At 40.2% G+C, this 18,399-nt stretch overlaps 1 protein-coding gene across 10 annotated transcripts in view; it reads right to left on the bottom strand.

Moving 5' to 3' along the window:
- PELI2 (pellino E3 ubiquitin protein ligase family member 2) overlaps positions 1 to 18,399 on the bottom strand; it is a 97,246-nt gene that overhangs the window by 34,435 nt on the left and 44,412 nt on the right. The window contains exon 1 of one of the 10 annotated variants that reach the window (XM_026056247.1): positions 2,966 to 2,981. The exons of the other annotated variants lie outside the window; for them this stretch is intronic. The gene's annotated coding sequence lies outside the window, so the exon portion shown is untranslated. Of the gene's footprint in view, positions 1 to 2,965; positions 2,982 to 18,399 lie in introns of those variants that run through there. 10 annotated transcript variants of the gene reach the window in all.

Below are 18,399 nucleotides of genomic sequence, written 5' to 3'. Positions count from 1 at the left end.
CCACATCCTGACAGTGATGAAAGCTGTTTATTTCCCTTAGTCATCTTCAGCCAAACAGTTCAAGAACGGATCAGGAGCTCAAGACAGGACTATGTTAACTTAACACTCTCAGGTCAAACCTTTTGTATGAGAAGCGTTTCAATGAACTAAAGAAACACATCTTGAATTCTCACAGCCTTTAGGCTGCTGCTCAAAGGCTTGCAGGGAGCAGCTCTAATCTACCTCTAGAAATGGAGATTTTGCTCCTTTCTTCTGGTCAACAGACAATGTTTCCAAGAAAAAACACTCCACGTTTGGAAATTTAACTTCACAATTCATTTTCCATAGCCAGCTCCCCAAAGATCGTGAGAGGGGCTTATTATTACRGGTACCAACTCTTCTGCACTTCAGCAGGAGAGAAGGTTAAAATCCATTAAGGAAAGAGGCAGATACCTCACAGGGAGGGCGGCTCTACTAGAATAGCGGGTTTAGTTTAGTTAATTAGGTTGGATTAGGACAATAAAATGATTTATGGGAAGACTTTTAGTTTTCCTCATTGGTAGTCAAGCTGACTGACACCACACTGACACGTCTGAAATTCATGACAGCAGTGCCTTCATGAGTTAAATGCTTTTTTTTAACTTGGCTCCTGGCCTTCAATTYCTTCTATAAAAAAGGACACAAGAAACACTCAGGGATGTCAGATAAAGGTTCTTGCAACTTAAAACTTTTTTTCTTTTAACTAGTGAGGAAGAAATCATTGTGAAGTGAAGAACCCGGCACATTTCCACTGCATTTTTGGACTGACTGACAGCACCAGCAGACATTAGGTTATCAGAAAAACACACAACAAAAGCACATGATCATGACACACTGACATTTTACCCACATCAGAAGAGTCTTCTGTTCACTTAAAAGGAGGAAATTTCACAACAAGTTAGGACAATTTTCAATCCACATAATACTAATCTTATCTAAAGACCAACCGCTTGCAATTTTGTGGTCTCAACTTAAAACTAGCTGTAATTGTCCAGAATTATTGCTTCTGTAACACTAGATTTCAATAATGCTGAAAGTTTACACTGACCCCTGACTGCTGATACAGCTATTATACATATTTTTCCTCTAACCTTTCACCGGGAAAAAGAGACATTATCATGGAAACCTTATGGGCTTCATGTGCCTAGAGAAGGAGGGGCTGAATTGCCTGTACCAGCCCGAATCAGTCCCAGCTCTTTAAGAAGTCTGCATCCGCTTCCTGTAAAGCTCCACAAAAAAAGCAAACATATTTTCATGCTCTTCCTTTCTGTATAACCAAGTGTCTACATTAAAACTGCACCAACATTAAGCTTAAGAACATACATGCTCTGCCATTTTTTGAATATCCATGCTAACACCTCCTCTGTCTCCAACTCAACTCATCAGCTGTCAAATGAAACAGTTAAAAAAAAGACACCTTAATCCAAGAGTCAGCAAACACAGGTAAAGAAAAAGAGGATGTCACCAGAAAGAAGTGAACACAATTGTGTAACACAGCATTTAGTGCCCATTTCCGGCACTATTTCTGATGTTGCAACTGAATACGGGCAAAGTTATTAACTGGTAAACTGAATATGGCAACACTCGTCTTCTGAAAAGCACCAATTCTAACTGTAAAAACACTACTAATTCCTTATCAGTTTCCATTAGTTTTGTTTGTTTGTTAGTGCCTGGATCAGTCAAACAGTGATAAACGCATTCAAAATTGACTGCAAAAAGTTCAAAACACGCATGTAACAGGTCATCAGACAACAGATACTTGACAGTTTTAAACGCTTTCAGTGACAATAAACTAGGCGATTTATAACCTGCAGGCCACCTCTCTCCAATCCACCGAATGCAAGTCAGTCCCTCTAAACTCGGGGCACATGGGTTCACTGTCTATGCAGAAACAATCTCAGCAAATACTTTGGCCCTTTATTTACACTTCAAGCTTTTACGGCTTCCAAAGCATTCAGAAACTTGTTTCTTATGTACCTTTTCATGCTGGGTTTATAAAGGAGGGGGGGAAGCGGGGGAGGCTAGAAKGGACAACACATTTGTCCTTTGCATGCATCCAAACCATCCACTACACGGGGCACATTGCAGTTTCCACGCTGCTGTTCAAGCAATTGACTCTTTATCAACTCAATAAGCACATGTTCAGCTATTTGCTCCTTTTGTAGAATTTGTCTGTGTGTGCAGTTTTGAGGGAGGCTTTTTTTTTTTTAAGACAACTAGCCAATATGATGCAGACAGCCCTTTCTCCAGAAGAGGCACAAAAATACCCCATTTCCAGTAATTCTGAAGTTGGGATACAGGCAAAGAGGTAACACTTTGTATATGTTTTTATTCCCTGGCATAACGTGGGGTAGGCCACCCATCRGACAGAAGCAAGGTGTTCAAAATACATCTTGTCCATAGTGGGTAAACTGCACATGGATAGCACTAGACAGCCAAAACAGTCCTGGCCACTTACTGCACCCAAGCTCCAGCTTGTCACCTACGACTCCTAACCAACTCTGGTAAAGCAGCTTAATTTGTTGAGCTTTATAATTTGGTGCATTAAAAACAGTCTGAAATAGGTGCCAGTTTATACCAACGGGCCAAGCAATAAGATACAGTGGCTCAGGAATTGTTTTGTGAGTCACAAGTTGCCCACTGATGGTTGAGAGTCAACACTTGCCTACCTAACCTGCGAATCATCTTCCTCCTGATCTTGCCTTTTAGCTTTTCTAACTCTTAAACCCTTTTTCTCCTTCCATTTTCTTTTATCTGTGTTCAGGAACATTATATTGCAAGTGATCTTTCACCCATCTCTGAAATTGAGCCTGTAAATTCTGATCCTTTAGCGAGCTTACTGAATTCCCTCCCTTCAGCGGAGGAGAGCTAGAGCCAGCTCCGAGGCATAACACATTAAGCTGTGGCAGTGTCAGATACATCAACTACCCACAGAATAACCATTTACCTCCAACTCCAGACTGCTCCTTTGGGCATATTACTGCCTGCACATTGCTCTCTGCCTTCCTATTGCAGCTGCTCCGGAGTCGCCTGCTGTACTCCTCTGTTGCAGAAACATTTCACCYGCTTTGGAAACCCAGGAGACACATGTGGATCACTGTCGTGTACTGAGTTTCATCTATGTGGTGTGACTTAAAGAAGTGTTTGAACAATCATCTCAGACTTTCAGTATATGCACATTCTTTATGAATGTGTGAACTGCAAAATTTAACCATCAGTTTTTCGGGGGGGGGGTTGTTTTGTTTTTTAAATAAAGTCATACTACAACTTCTCATTTAGTCCACCAGACCTTCTCAGTAGTGACCAGTTAAGATAATACAGTCCACCCACTGCACTATAGGCTGGATTTGCATGTACCTGTTGGTAGAGATTACAGTCACTTTTATGTTCTTCCATTTTAGAAGAACAGTTAAGATTCTTTTTGGAAGACATATCTGCTCCTATTTTCAGCCTAAACCCACCAGAAGTCACACCACTGTCTAAAGGAAAAATGCATACAGGCATGAACTTGCAGAAGTGTTTTTACAGGGTATTTTACAGTCATTCGTGAAAAGAAAGCAAAATGGCCCAGAAAAGTAGGATCAAAAAAGTAGAATATGTTCCTGTTGAGATAATGCTTTTGGAGTAAGACCTTTTACGATCTGCTGAGCATCCAAAGACTATCTGCAACAAACAGGGAAGAAAGGAAGAGACATGCAGCTGAGCTCTGCTGAAAGCTACAGTTGCCGTCATGCTGCTGAGACTTTGGCAGCAGCAGCAGCAGCAGCAGCAGCGCTCCCTTTGAGCCTCGGCGTAACAAAGCTCCTTCACACCATCTCCACAGCAAAGATGCCTAAAAAACTTCTGCCTTTAAAAGCAAGAGAAGGTAAAGAGACTACAGGTCTACTAAAAGAGAGTGAAAAAGAAACTGTTCAGCCATGGCCACTGGGGGTGGGGGAGGGTGGACTAAGGGGCTGACAGGAAAAAAAACATACTCTATATATATATATATAAAATATATGTGTGTATGTATATATACACACACACACAGCTGTGTTGAATAAGCTGTTCACTGTCTTAAGATCATATGGTAAAGAATAGTAATACTACTCTTTCCTAGTATCTCCRGCCTTCTGAAGGCAACAATACTGATCCCAAAATTCCTGGCATTAGTTCATTAAGGGTAGGGGTCTTCTTGAAGGCTGCAAGCCTATAAATTTAAACACGAAGGCATAAACATGATTTTGCCACTGCAGCTGGAGCACATTCMCCCAAACTCTTGATACACCCACAAAAATATCAGTAATTAGAGGAGGATGCAACAGTCTGTTTGCAAGTGCGCATTCTGATGCCAACAGTCTACAGTTCATTTATATACATCAGGAACAAAAGCAGCAGATGCCTGGCTACACTTATGTATTTGCATATGCCAAGCACACAAAATAGCCACAAATTAGAATCCTTAACTAAAAAACAGAAAAAAATAAAAAAATAAAGTCCCCTAAAGGGCTTCTATCCATACATATACGGGAAGATTTGTATACTTGGTGCATCAGCAGCGAATGTTTCTGTGAATCAAAGCGCCCATGAGCCCCAGCCTGAGCCTGCCTGCCAAGAGAGCACATAATAACAAGAGGAGAAGCTGCGTAGCATGCTATAGCTTCCAGAAACCATAAATTCAGTCTGACACAAATCAATTTYACATTAAGACAGCCAAAGACTCTCCAGATAGTTACCTTAACAGACCTATTAAGCAGCTGCACAAAAATTTCTCAAGAGAAAGAAAATAGATGTGAACTTAGTCTTGCCAAAAAGCTATTATAGAAAGTTGGGGGGTTAGGTGTTTTTTTTTTTTTTTTTTTTTTTAAATGAAGTCCAACAAGGGACAGAAGTTACCTTTTAGGCTTCACACTATAAGTAGACTATTGTTGTAAGAGAAAGCACTCAGAGAGACCCAAACCCTCTCAGATTCATTGACTGAGCTTCCTACAGAAATTGCAACTAGTCATTGCGACAAACTGCACTTTGTACTATTTTCATTCATGGAARCTACCAAAAATAAATTCCTACAGTTCAACTGGTACTTGGACCAAGTTGGACAGACACTACTGATAGCAGCCCCCAGAGAAAAAGCAGATTAATACATTTCAAGACCCCCTATCAAACAACGCATCCTTCCTGCGACACGTTTTTGGGGGTGGAAGGCAGACAAGGGTACATTCATCGCCTTCATCTGAAGAAGGGACAGACCGGGCAAGCCTGAGCAGCAGGTCCTTGGTATGTTTTCRGATGCTAATGCTCAAGCGGAAGAAACAGCGTGCAAGTTAACAGCGTTCATCTTGTGCGCAGGAAAGGGTCGCTGGCTTTTTGGGAGGAGGGGAGGGTTGTTTGCTTTTAAAGCCCAATGAGCCCACAGTAAAAGAAAATATTTCTAGTCTCTACAGTTATCACTTATACATATCACTAAGCATTTGCTTGTTTAAACTTCAAATCGTATTCACATTCCTYATAGGCAACTCGGCATATTTAGAAATGCCTACTTTTCAGTTTCAACTCTGTTTGACTGAGCTACTTAAGTGATTTAAGTCGTCAAGTTAATACACTCAACAGTCAAAATGCAATTCCAATTTATGCTACYGCCCAGGAGTTGAAAAATCAGCTTGCTAACAAGCGGGAAGGAAGGAGCTTTCTTCAGCATAACTGCGGCTGCCAAGCTCGTTGCGAACCCGAGCCGCCTGCGAGCCCCTCCAGTGCCGTCTCCGAATCCGTACCAAACTGAAAACAAGTCTGGCCCTGCTTCACARACTCGCTACACAAAAAAGTCATGCAGGAAAAAGAAAAACTCTCTCTTCACATAGGCGACTGCATGGCGCTTGGAGGATGCAGTAACTAGTGCTGCCTCTTTATCGCGCAAGCTGAGAAGGACATTGAGAAAATGACAGCTACATGTACCATTCTCAGCCACCCACCTGAACCGTAATGAGGTGTTAACGACTAAATTTTCAGGATTCCTCTATGGAAATGTTTTGTCCCTGGCTGTCACTCCAAGTATTTTACAGGTCAGTCAAACAGCTAGATTCACAAGCTACATTCATTACTAGCACAGGGAGGTTCAATAGCAAGTTAAATATTTAACTCCATCTTCTTTGTTTATTTACTAACTGTAGCTTGGCATCAAAGATGAGGGAAAATAAATACAATCAGAAAGGCATAGAACAGAGCAAGTACAAAAGAAATGTCCAAGAGCACTTCAGCCAAAATATGGGTAACGTCTGCCATAAAACAGCTTTGACATCCAAGAGGAGCCAAACAGAACCATTATAGACCCGTCTGYGATAAACCACCACGGCTGCAAATCKGCTGTGTTCGCAGCCCCAGCTGAGAGGCAACGAGTACTGTCTCTAACTGAGCATTTACTTAAAAATTTCAAAATCCAGAATGCAAAAGGGTGAGCACAGGGCAACTAAAAGCTGGGAAAATTCAAGTCTAAAGACAGACATTTGACAGAGGTAGCCACATCTGCTTCCCTTCCATCAGCTAAAGACCAGCACAACCCATTACTATTCGGAGTTGGCAGGCAAAGTCCCTCCCTCAATAGCTTTGAAAGGAATAAATTTAGCTTACTCTAGATTTTACTGAAGGATAGTCTGCAGCACAATTCCCAGTGTTCAGAGAAAGTAATTAGAGAATTAGTAGCTGCTGTTGGTCTCAGTTCCCRTTATTTCCGTTGTGTTCTGAAAARTGACAGAAGGCTTGAAYTTGAGCACGGCTGTTTGAGATGGGRGGGAAGGAGGGAGAAACTCACGTTCCTAAAACTTAAATCTATCATTCTAGCTTGAAAAGTAAAGCTCAAGCCACCGAGATTTGTTGTAAAATTTATAATTGTGGAATTTGGCTTAGCATGCTGTGTTAGGTGCACATATATCCAGAAGTTAATAAACTGCAGAAGARATAAGTAGTTAAAATTTAAAGCAAGCTTCACAGGCAACTCGCTTTATATTCGTATGTAACATTAGGTCTTGATGAGACACYTTCTTATCTATGCACTTCAAACAACGTGATTTTACCACTGATAAAACCTGTGTTTCCCTCCCTCCCCCCAACRTATACGCAGCCCCACTCGGAAATGAGGGAGGCAGAATTCAGTCCTGTATTAACACCTACATTTGCTTTGTGTGCATCTTTAGGAATAAAGCCCAAGCTTTATTCTCAACAACTTAGATTTGGAAGYGAATTTGCAAAAAAGCCCTATAGCCCAAGACTGATGTTGCCATGGCCAAATTAACAAGCCATCCTAAAAATACAGACCAGTACCCAGTGATATACCGGATTTGGGGCTTTACACCAAAACAAATGCCAAGACACATTATTAAACGATGACGCAACACACTTACAAACACAGTGCAAATAAGGTACTGTTTTTAAACACTTGTTATTCTCTACGACTTTGTGCTAAAGCGGCCTATATCTTTGTAGAGAATACAGCAGGCTTATAGAAGTACACACAGCAAAATGCACTCGCAGCAGCATTTTTTCCCCCAAACTCCTGGGTACAAGTTCTTTAGGTAAACATTAATGTTAATCATGTTCCCCAATATTAACTCAGTTGTTTAAAAGAGCTTTGAACAAGTTTGAAAGTCTTGGCTACAATTTAACTTCTCCCTTGGTAGGGAACACCCATCAGTCTTGCGACAGTCGCAGTATTTAGCACTCGGGACTATTAGACTGCCCATAATAAAGCAGATACATGACTTCAAGACTATCACTTACATTTAAGAATTCATACATTTAAGTATATAAGCTAATGTTAAGCAGTAGTTTTAATAGCAATATTTGGCACTCATTTTAGAGTTAAACCATCTCACCATCCACAATTTTGGAGGCACAACCTCCCCATCCTGCAAAATATTTCATTTCTTAACCTCTTTTACACTGTAGCAAAAGTCTTTTTTCAAGGAGCAGACCTGAGCAAAGCGCTAGTACCTCAGCTCTCAAACACCACTGCAAAACACAGCATATCTACCTCGGCAGCAGCAAGATTCAGACACCAAGTCTAACAATATTGCAAGTTACTGCTTCGTCTGTAATACTCTAGTATCCCCAGAGCTGCATCCCAGTTGTGCTTCCTTCAAGTGAATGGGACAAATGCAAAAATCACTATCAGTTTAACTTCAGTAGATCCACTACACTACGTTTTCCGTTGGTGTGAGTCGTTATCTCAGGGGTTGAGAGGCTCAAGAGTTTTCAAAACTAACTGTGTGGCCAGCAGAACTGAGAGCCCCAGTATTACTGATTCGTAAATCGAGGTAAGCAAGAGTTTTCATGTTGCACAGCTGGGCCATTTTATTTAGAGCCAAAAAACCTAACTCAGAGATGCTCTACTGGCAGCCCAACCATTAACAAGCTCTGGGCAAGCTGCTTTGCTGTCTATGCCAGGTTTATCCAACTGCAGAGTTACTCCAAACGTAGACTCACGGCTATTATCTACATCAGCTGAGCAGGTTAGCATCAATTGTTTTGAGATTATGGCACACGGTTAAGTAAAACAGTTGTACTTGATTTCTTGCATGCATTTGCAAGGGTTTTTTTTTTTTTTTTTTGGCCTTTTTACTGATGTAGTCTTGCACATACAACGAAGGGATTTTTATTCCTTTTCCCTGCATAAACTCTACTCACAAGCAGACAATTCTGGTTGCAAACCAAAGCTCTTCAACTAATATTTACAGAGGCTAGACTAAAAGAGAGTTCTAATTAGATAAGCCAGATATATTTCCAGGCTTCTCTTCTCCCAAGAGGACCACCTTTCTACATGTAATAAAAAGCAGACTGCACGACTGATTTTTTTTAGAGTCACAGTATCTCAGCAAGAGCCAGAGCCAGTCCTATACTTCACAGGCAGCCAAACCATCTTACTCAAGACATGATGCCACTGAAGAGGGTGTGGAGGTGGAAAGATCAGCCAAGCCAGAGCAGGTAATTGTGAAGAAGTGGTAAGGCCGTACAACCACAAAAAGGCATGGAGGGTGCACAGAGCCAAGAGCAGCACGTCCCACATTCCCAAATTCAAGTCTTCCATGCTGACTAAACTGCTCTTCTCTTCCCCAAGGTGAAACAATATGCTTTCATCTGGTCAGGCTCCTCCGAGCTGTCTCTCACCATCGGCTCCTCCTGCACCACCTCTGCAATACGGACAGAGGCAAACATTCAAGTTCCTGCACCTTCCTACCAGAGGGCCCAACACACAGGACATTGCTCAGCACAGTAGTGTACTCTTTAAGAAAACAGGGTGGTAATTTTTTCCCTCTGCATATGCAGTTTGAGGAGCATCCAAGACTCAACTGCATGACACCACACTACACTAGAGTTACAGCTCTGCAAACTTCCAAAAATTTTGCTCCACGTTTAATGTTTTTGACTGCTAGTCAGCCATTTCGTTGTCTTCCTGTGCAAGCAGCACACGGGCTTGTGACTGCCAGTTCAAGAGCCTTGGTATAGACACCTACATATCTTGAACACAGTTGAAAATTGTTTACTCACTCACTTCTAGCTGCTTATCACCACAACTCTTGCCAATGGAACAGCTTGCAAAGAAGTTCCCTAACTTGTTTCTATTCAGATTAGCCGAGATAGCTGATAACACCATACAATTCAACTCATTTTTGACAAAGCAAGCAGCGTGAAGGGTAACCCCTTTCAACAGCACAACCGGGTCTGCAGTTTAGTCCGTTGACCATTCACATTATGTAGGCTTTCAGCCTATTTGGCACATGAAATGGATACATTCTACTTGCCGTATATTATGGACCAACATTTACAAAAATTTCAAAGCTTGGATGACTCCAGCATAAAAATCAAGCATTCCAAATCACCCAACTGATGACCAAGTCTGTCAGCTGCAGATAAGAACAWAAGATTCCCTTCCCCACACCCTCTGCCAAAAAGCCATCACCCCTTTCTAAAGAAGTTCCAGTTGCTGCATAAAGAGTGCTCCAAATGCTGTGTTAGTTACTGGTGTTGTCCTTTCTCTTGTCTACCCCCACCCTCCTCTCCCGATTTATCCTCCTGTCATGTGCTTTTGACCCAATACCTAATGACGACAGTTGCTGCGTGATTCGGATTATGGATCACACTGAAATCACATTGTCTTCAGTCGCCGTTAGCCAAATCCCACGATGTGTTTTGAACGTCTGGATGAGAGCCAAAGGAATCCTTGGGAATGCAGAAACAGTGAGTAAAGCCGACTACGTGTGGTCGGACTGAGAACCAACTATGGGGCTCCTTTGAGGAAAGGCTTGCTACAAATAAGTGATCAGATTATCAAACGCAGGCAGCAGTAGAAAGTTATGAATAGGCTTCTCATGTTTACAGCACTGACTGTGAAGGTCACATTATGAAAACTGAAAAGCCACCACTCAGCTCAGCTAAAAAAGTAATTTGAGAATATTTAATGTGGGAATCTGCACTGAAACCAATTGACTCTTTCATAAAGTATGAACTGTAAAGCTACAGTAAACAGCAGGAAGCCTAATTAATGACAACAGATGAAAATGGCAACTCAGATCAAATGCCAGATAAAAAATAATTAAGAACTTACATATTTTAAAGCAAAGATAATAAATGGAAACCCAAGGTAAAAATATAATCTTTTCAAAGTCAATATAACTGACAGATGTATTCAAATTTAATAAAATTACAACTCAATAAGCTCAGTTTTCATAGCAGCCACAGATCTAGTACAGATTCAGTCATCCTTAAAAACAAGAACTTGACATTAATAACATAGCAATACAGACCCTGTGGAATGCAATGCCAACACAATTCTATGTACATTTATGTACATTTTTATGTAAAAGTTGTACAGGCAGTTGTACAACTTCCACAGTTAGCTTTATTAAAAAAGTTCTTTCAGAAAACTATAGAGGAATCCATATTCAGTTCTATAAACACATAAGGAAGGATGTTAGTCTCAGTCTCAATAACCCCCACCCACAACACAACTTCAGATGAGTTACTGGCTCAGTTCTGGTCTTGTGCYACAGACCCCTTATTAAAACACCAATTTCTGTACTGACTATCCCCTGCTTTATTTAACCTCTGGGATAGGGATATTCTTTCATTAATAGAAAGCCTAGTAAGTGATAAAATGAGTAGAAAACATTTCACAACTACGAGKTTTTTTTGTTTTGTTTTTAACTACATGAATTTACCCTGAAGCAGACACCTTTTTTATCATATTTTATTTTATAGACTGGTTCTTTTGTGTAGGCAATTTAGATTATCTTTAGGTATGTCATTCTGACCTCTTAGTTTCTGTATACGGCAACGGATTTAAAATTATTTTTCACTCTGACTGTTAAGTTAGGTCAGCTAGTAGGGATAACAGGGATTTAAAGTGATACCAGATGCTACAGACAAAAGTTTATGGCAGACTAAAAGTCACTTTTTTTTTTTTTCTTTTCTTTAAACTACATACAGTATCATTCCAACTTCACAATTCCACAGACTAAATAAAAACTTCCATTTGAGGATTTTTTGGTACTGTGGCTTGTTAAGGAGCCTCTACAGAGCAGCAAATAACCTCTTAAATCTCTGCTTTGTTAAAGATGGATTGCATCTGCTTCGTCTAATGAAGCACCAGAAACAAAAAAGCTGACAGCTGAGACACAGTTTCTCCACTCCCATGAAGATGCGGGCTTTTACCTCCTTCCCTGCAATATGAAGCCTCTGCAAACACAGCTGAGCTGACAAATCACATATGGACAATAAAACTGGTATCTTCCTTTAATCTTCCAAGGCTAATGCTTCCCAGATTTTGTTTCTACATTGTATACACAGATATTTCTCTCTCTCACACACAATAAGCACTAACAGTTTCACCACTAAAAAGCATCTTGCTTTTTGGCACATGCTCACAACCATCTTATTTTTAGAACATCCCTTGCCCTCCACATCCAGTTTCGCACATTGCAAATGATGGCTACTATAACATGCAAGGAGAATATTTTGCAACATTCCCAAGACAAACCATAGTTAGTGATACCACTAATCCTCTAACAGACTTCTAAGAAAACAGCAAAGATCTACTTCAGAATAACTGGTTTCATCCAGTTGTTAGCTATTCCACTACAAAACTTCCCATCTGAGTTGGTTTGACTTCAGCTTCTAGCTCTCGTTATTGATTCTGATCCCTACCGAAACCCTCTAAGTATTTAGCTTTACTAATATCTTGGTTATAGTTGGATAATAACTCACATGCCTTTTAAAAAAACCTGTATAATCCATCCTCCTGGATTACTCCATACAGCCACCTTTATTATTTACCATTCTGACAGTTGAACTGCCACTGACTCTGACAAATGATTTTTTTTTCCTTTTCCTATGTTAAGAAGTGTTTAATGCAGCGAACCAATTACTGATCTTTGTGGAATCCTATTAGTAACCAGCTCAGGAAGTTAAATTTCCCCAATAATTTCCTGGGAATTAAAAGTCAGCTGATAACGGTTAAGATACCAATATCATATAGTGCTCCTTCCCATCTCTCTCCTCTAGACTTCTCATACCAGAATATCAGTAGGTTTAAAAAAAGGGGGGGGAAAAACACCTTATAGAATAAGGGAAATGCAACACACAGTGAGTTACCGTAAGTCAACCCTTCTACTATCCTTGTGCACAACCCTCATTTCACAGCATCACACAACGCTGTGAGACACTAACAGTTACTTTATTTTATTTTATTCCTCTCCAGTGCAAAACAGGTCAGCTTCCTCACGTTTACCACAGCAGGAGCACGTTCGGACAGTTATCACAAAGCAGCTGAACCACAGTAATTTCTCCTCTACAGCAACTTGTTTAAGATCACATGCAACAGGGTATCGATACAGTTAATCGGCCCAGCTTGCGTGCCGAGGTTCTGAGCAAGTCGGGAGTTTGTTGACAAAAGCAGATTTTCCACAGAGTTATGCTCACTAGCATGGTCCTCCCACCCCGTACAGGGAGTTACAGGAAATTCAGCTGTAATCCCCAATTCTTCTGTTCATCTTTTCACGCTATTGGCAGGCCATCAAAACTCTCTTCTGGAATTCCCCCTTTGCTCTAATATCASCAATCAATTATCAAGCCAGCTCTCTTTGGCACTTGCCTGGGATTCTTGGAAACACACCCATTTACAAGTGGTTTCTCCAGCACATATTGAATGGACTTCATAATCCTCCTGTGAATAGAACCACACTGTTCTGCTTCTTTCCAAATACAAACAACAAATACTGGTGAACAGGAATGAGAAGCAGCTGAAGAGGCGTTGTTCAAGCTTTATCGCGCCCACCTACCTTCCGGAGGAAAACAAAGCCAGGATCTCTCTTGTTCCTAAGAGCCTTAAAGGACACATTGTTACTCTGACCGGGGAAAGATCCAGTAAGGGACACAACCTAACTGAAAGGATGGAGGAAGCAGCACATGGCCTTCAGGCCCCCTTCCTCCCTGCACAGGAGGGTGTAGGTTAGAATACCACATTCCTTCTTTCCGCCTCCCCCTGCCCTCTCTGAAAGCATCCTTTATTCTGTCAGGATTTCGTTTATGCAAATCCTCAGCAAGTTAGAGAAACACCAAAGAAAGTTACTTCTCAAATGATGATGTACCCAGATTCCTTATGTTATTATGTAGGCAAGCAAGGAATTTCTTTGGACTGGAACCAGGCTCAACGAGTCTCCCCCATATATCACCTAACACCCTCACCAGGCAGCCTTCTCCTGGGTGCTCTGCTCCGAGTGATCTTCGACAACCCCACTTACAATCAGCATGAGGCTCATCCTTCCCGTAGTCTTYTCTTCTGTTGAAAAGGGACCAATGCGCAGCACCAGAACATCCGAACCTCACTGRTCATGGTACACATTTCCCAGCCCTTTCTAAAAGGGCCCAAGAAAGCCAGTATTTTTATGGTGCCAAGTCCMTACATGGATACATTCGCCACAGTAAATATTCTCCTTTAAGAAAAATATTTTGGATAAGTCTACTCTGATCATCTCCGTTTCTAAAAAACAAACATTAAACAGTAACTAACATTCATTTTCTATGCGTACACAAAGCATTCTGAATTGCAGATAGCTACTTCAGTAAATTATTTTGAAAAAGTTAGATTTTCCTTTACCAATGAGCCACAAATGTATATATACATTAAATACTTGTTATCCTGACTTGCACTCAATACTTGTAGAATTACAATACTCGTAACAGCTAGCAGAGATATCACCATATACACTGTGGAAAAAGAACTATGTCCCACTAAATTACAAAAACAAAAGCAGTATTTCAGAGTCAATAAAACTGTAAATGGAAATTCTTATGYGAATTATATGGAGTTTAGTTGTTTAAAGAGTCCTGAATTATCAGGTGCCCAACTGATGCATATTCTCTCACAGTGGCATGTATAAGCGTCAGACAGTATTTGGTCTGTAACCCTCCATGTTTATTACAATTTTATTTTTAGATTCAGCCATAGATTTAATAATTGAGACYGTCAAAAGAAAAAAAGGCTTAGAAGCTATTATGAAAAGACACRGCATTCTAGTTTACCTGCAAAGGACTACGCTACCAACGCACTCAGCTGCTTGGTGAAAGCACTGAAGTATTACATACCTGCCCTCAGCCTAACAGATTATTATTATTAAAATATCAGGAGAGCCTGGTGAATACACAACATCTTCATAATAAAATTGTTGTTATGGCATTAGAAGTTTTTAAGAGTTAATGCTTTAAGGGTCTGCCATAAACTATGGTAAGMAATACTAGGAATACACCATTTTCAATCATTTCAGAGATGCAGTTGTTCCCATCTGCAGCTGACAGCAATGAATGAGCCCGTGCAGTAATGCAGTTTTGCTACATTGCTACCAGACATAGTCCTCATAGGTCACATACTAGAAAGTCTGTTAGAACTCACAGGGATTCTACTGTTGCTAGAAGAACAGCAAAAGTGTCGATTAAATTCAATTACTGGTATAAAATATTACACACACACAAACACTGTTTATTGCACCTGCTGAATCCTGAACTTYGCTGTGCTGGGAAACAGAAGCACCTAAAGAGGAACAGCTTTAAYGAAGCCCCACGGGAGTACAAAGATAGGGATAATTGCAGCTTCATATCACTGCACATCAGCCTAGCTGCTGTTAGGAAGTTCAAATGTAATTTCACAAATTAACGCAAATTTTTTTTCAGTTAAAAAACAAACAAAAAACCCACACAGCACTTACAGAATAAGCATTCATAAGAGAACAATGTTTAAGTTGTAAGAACAAAAAGAGAGACTCCAAGAGGAAAAAAGTCAGAGTCCTACTGTGAAGCTTCTCCAGTGCAAAAGCAACAGGAACGACAAGCTGAAATTCTGTCCAGATCTAGAAAGATTAGTTTTATTTGTGACACTAGGAGATCACAAATCAGTGTTCTGCCGCTAGACACAGATGACTGACACTTTCTACGCAGACTAACTTCCAAGCAAAATAATAGTTTTGAGGAAATGATAGCTATGAAAGAACAGCATGTATCCAGCATTTTTTCCTTCAGCAGCAAAAGGACCCAGGACGAGGGAAAATATAAGAACAGCAGAAGAGTTGGAAGTCAACCATAACATGTAATTTTTAATGTTTGCCTCTATACATCTTGCTTAGCAAGGCACATAAAGTACTGATTTTAACTATGAAGTAGTAAAATGAAGAGGTAATCTAGTGTAACTGATATTCTAATTATAAAAATGTTTATGACTCCAAAATCTCCCCTCATCCTCCAGAAAAACATACAAAACTGTAATATAATAAAATAACCTTCCATCCTGCAACTTCTGGCTACAAAGTTAAAACCTAGTTATACATTAAGATTCAAACCCAGAAATCCAATGAAGGTTTTAGGATTGAAGCCAGAAYTGCCAGTGCTCTGAACTACTTCCATGCAATACAGACTTTGAAAACAAATGATTAAGAGAACAATTTGTGGAAAAGCATCATCACAGTTTAGAATATCAAAGTATCTTTTCCAGACCTGATCCTATATGAGCATATTCTGTCAACACATAATCTCCCTTCCTGTTGCCACAGTTTGTGTAAGAGACAAGGGAAGAAACTTGCTATGGCAAAAACAAAAAACCCAAAACACAGAGACATCCCCTCCCACCCCACCCCAGACTCGATAGTTTTTCCAGCTCAAGAGGAAAAAAATAAAATGAAAATTGCCAACTTGCACTGTGTTGATTCATCATGCCAAGTGTTAGTGGTTTGTCTGAAAACTGTGACAAATGAACTCCCGTAGKTCCTGAGCGTACTGGGCTATTTTTACTTTATGTATTCCAGTATGAACAAGGCTCTAAGCAGAGCTGAGTGTTAAGCCCAGGGCCTGTGTGTCTTAAATACCAAATGAGAAGGAAAATTCTCTTTAAAAAACCACTACGAGTACAGTTAAAACATTTTTCTTTCCAGAAAGAAAATATTCAGCAACAAAGCCRAGTAAAGACAGAAAGCATAGTAAAGTCATCTCACTGATGCTGATAGAAAAAAACCCTAAAACTAGAAAAAAAACTAAAGCCTTCCTGTGCCCCTCGCTTGCCAGCTACACAAGAGCCACCAAGTAACACAGCACAAGGTAAGCAATCGGGGTAGGTGTGCACRTGTGATGGGAGGGAAAACAACTGCAGAACTGCAAAAGAGATTTAACAGATCCTTTTTGAACTGATTCAATAAATCAGAAGACCCAATTTCTTATCTTTATTATTTTTATTTTTAACATGCACAGGAGATTATGCATCAAGGGGGGAAAGAAAGACAAGCTGAAAAAAGAAGCTTAGAGTTTATTTTCCAATTATCTGTCATCTTGTCATTAGAAACTATCAGAGTATGTTTTGCCAAAGGTACCTCACAACTAGATTCTATGCCAATTATTTAAAAAGTAAGAGTTTAGGAAATACAGACCCCTCCCCCCCCCATATTTTAAGAACTCTAAGATTTTGGCAAAGTTTGTAACTCTAACTTGATATCAGAAGGGTGTTACAAGAGTCAGAAATAAGATACAACCTAAGTTCAACCCCCTTCCACCTCCCATCCCTCAGACAAAACAACCAAAAAACCCACGCTGTACTGGGGCATCACACCACAGATTTTTTCTATACCCCTTGACCACCACATCATTACACCAGAGGTATATTCTAAGGAATAATAAAAAAAAAAAGTTCTACCAGTTTGGGTGGAAAGGCCATGTGAGTACAGCCATTCAGAAGCTCATTTCTGTCCGCACGAATACTACACCCATCTCTCGCCTTCTCCCARCCTAGCAACTTTGCAGCAATTCACATGAGACACCAGATCAGCAAAGAGGTCTCTGTTCTAGTTACAGCCAACCAGCATTTATAAGTAGAAGACAACATGCCCTAGACAGGTATTGGCCTTCGTTCCTGCCGAARGCACTTGAACATAACCATATCGCCTCTTTTAAAAGCTAGGCTTCCCCCCATACGAAGGGCAGCGTGCACTCAGTGTGACAAATTACTACTAGAATTAGTAGAAGCAGAACTACTRCAGCAAGGCATGATCCTAAATTAGAGTAACGTAACACTGACCATGCCAAGACTTTCGGTAGGCTTTTGGCCTTTCCACTACAATTATTATATTCCAACACAATTATTCATTGTTAAAAAAAGTTATGTTAATCTGTCTCATCACAGAATAATCTCATTCCACACCACATCTAAAACTGCAAGTCTGAACAAGTCTAAAATTGCATTCAAAAACCATACTGGGTAGTTGCAGCAACAAAATAAAACAGATTTAAATGCATCTGAGATGCTTCATGAAAAAGGTTGCATTATTGTCTTATTATCAGATTGCCTCTCTCTTTCTTTCTCTCTCTTTTTTTAAATCAGTTCCGAGTTTCCTTTAATATCAGTCATCTATTCTAGTAACAAAAGGAGTGGTATCTAAACTAATGTACAATCCAATTTTTTTTTTTTTTTAAATACAGAAAATGCCTAACGAGCAGATCAGTGTGCCAAATGAAAATGAAGACTTTTGGTCAGTCATTAACAAGGATTTGCATTCTCCTTTCAATATCTGAATGAGGAGGTTGAACAGTAAACATTTGAAAGAAAACCTCTGGTTTGGATGAARTTTTTCTTTTATTAGTGCTAATAACTCAGTTCACAAGGTGGCAAGCAAAAGACCAGTGAAAGCCAGAAGAGTACTGCAAGACATTACTTACGCAAAACAGAAATCTTTACTGTAGAAAACTAGAGTTTGCTCGTCAACCCCTCTGGAGTCAGCAACTGCCAATAGYGCACAGGCGTATCRTCATCCACAAGATCTATACTAAGGAAAATATTGCATTTTCCACAKCAGCTGACCAGGACAGAATCCAAGCATTGACAGA

The sequence above is a fragment of the Apteryx rowi genome, unplaced genomic scaffold (assembly GCF_003343035.1).
Source record: "Apteryx rowi isolate R43461 unplaced genomic scaffold, aptRow1 scaffold_13, whole genome shotgun sequence".
Lineage (NCBI taxonomy): Eukaryota > Metazoa > Chordata > Aves > Apterygiformes > Apterygidae > Apteryx > Apteryx rowi.
The sequence above is the reverse complement of the archived record's forward strand: the minus strand, read 5'-3'. Positions and strand labels throughout refer to the sequence as shown.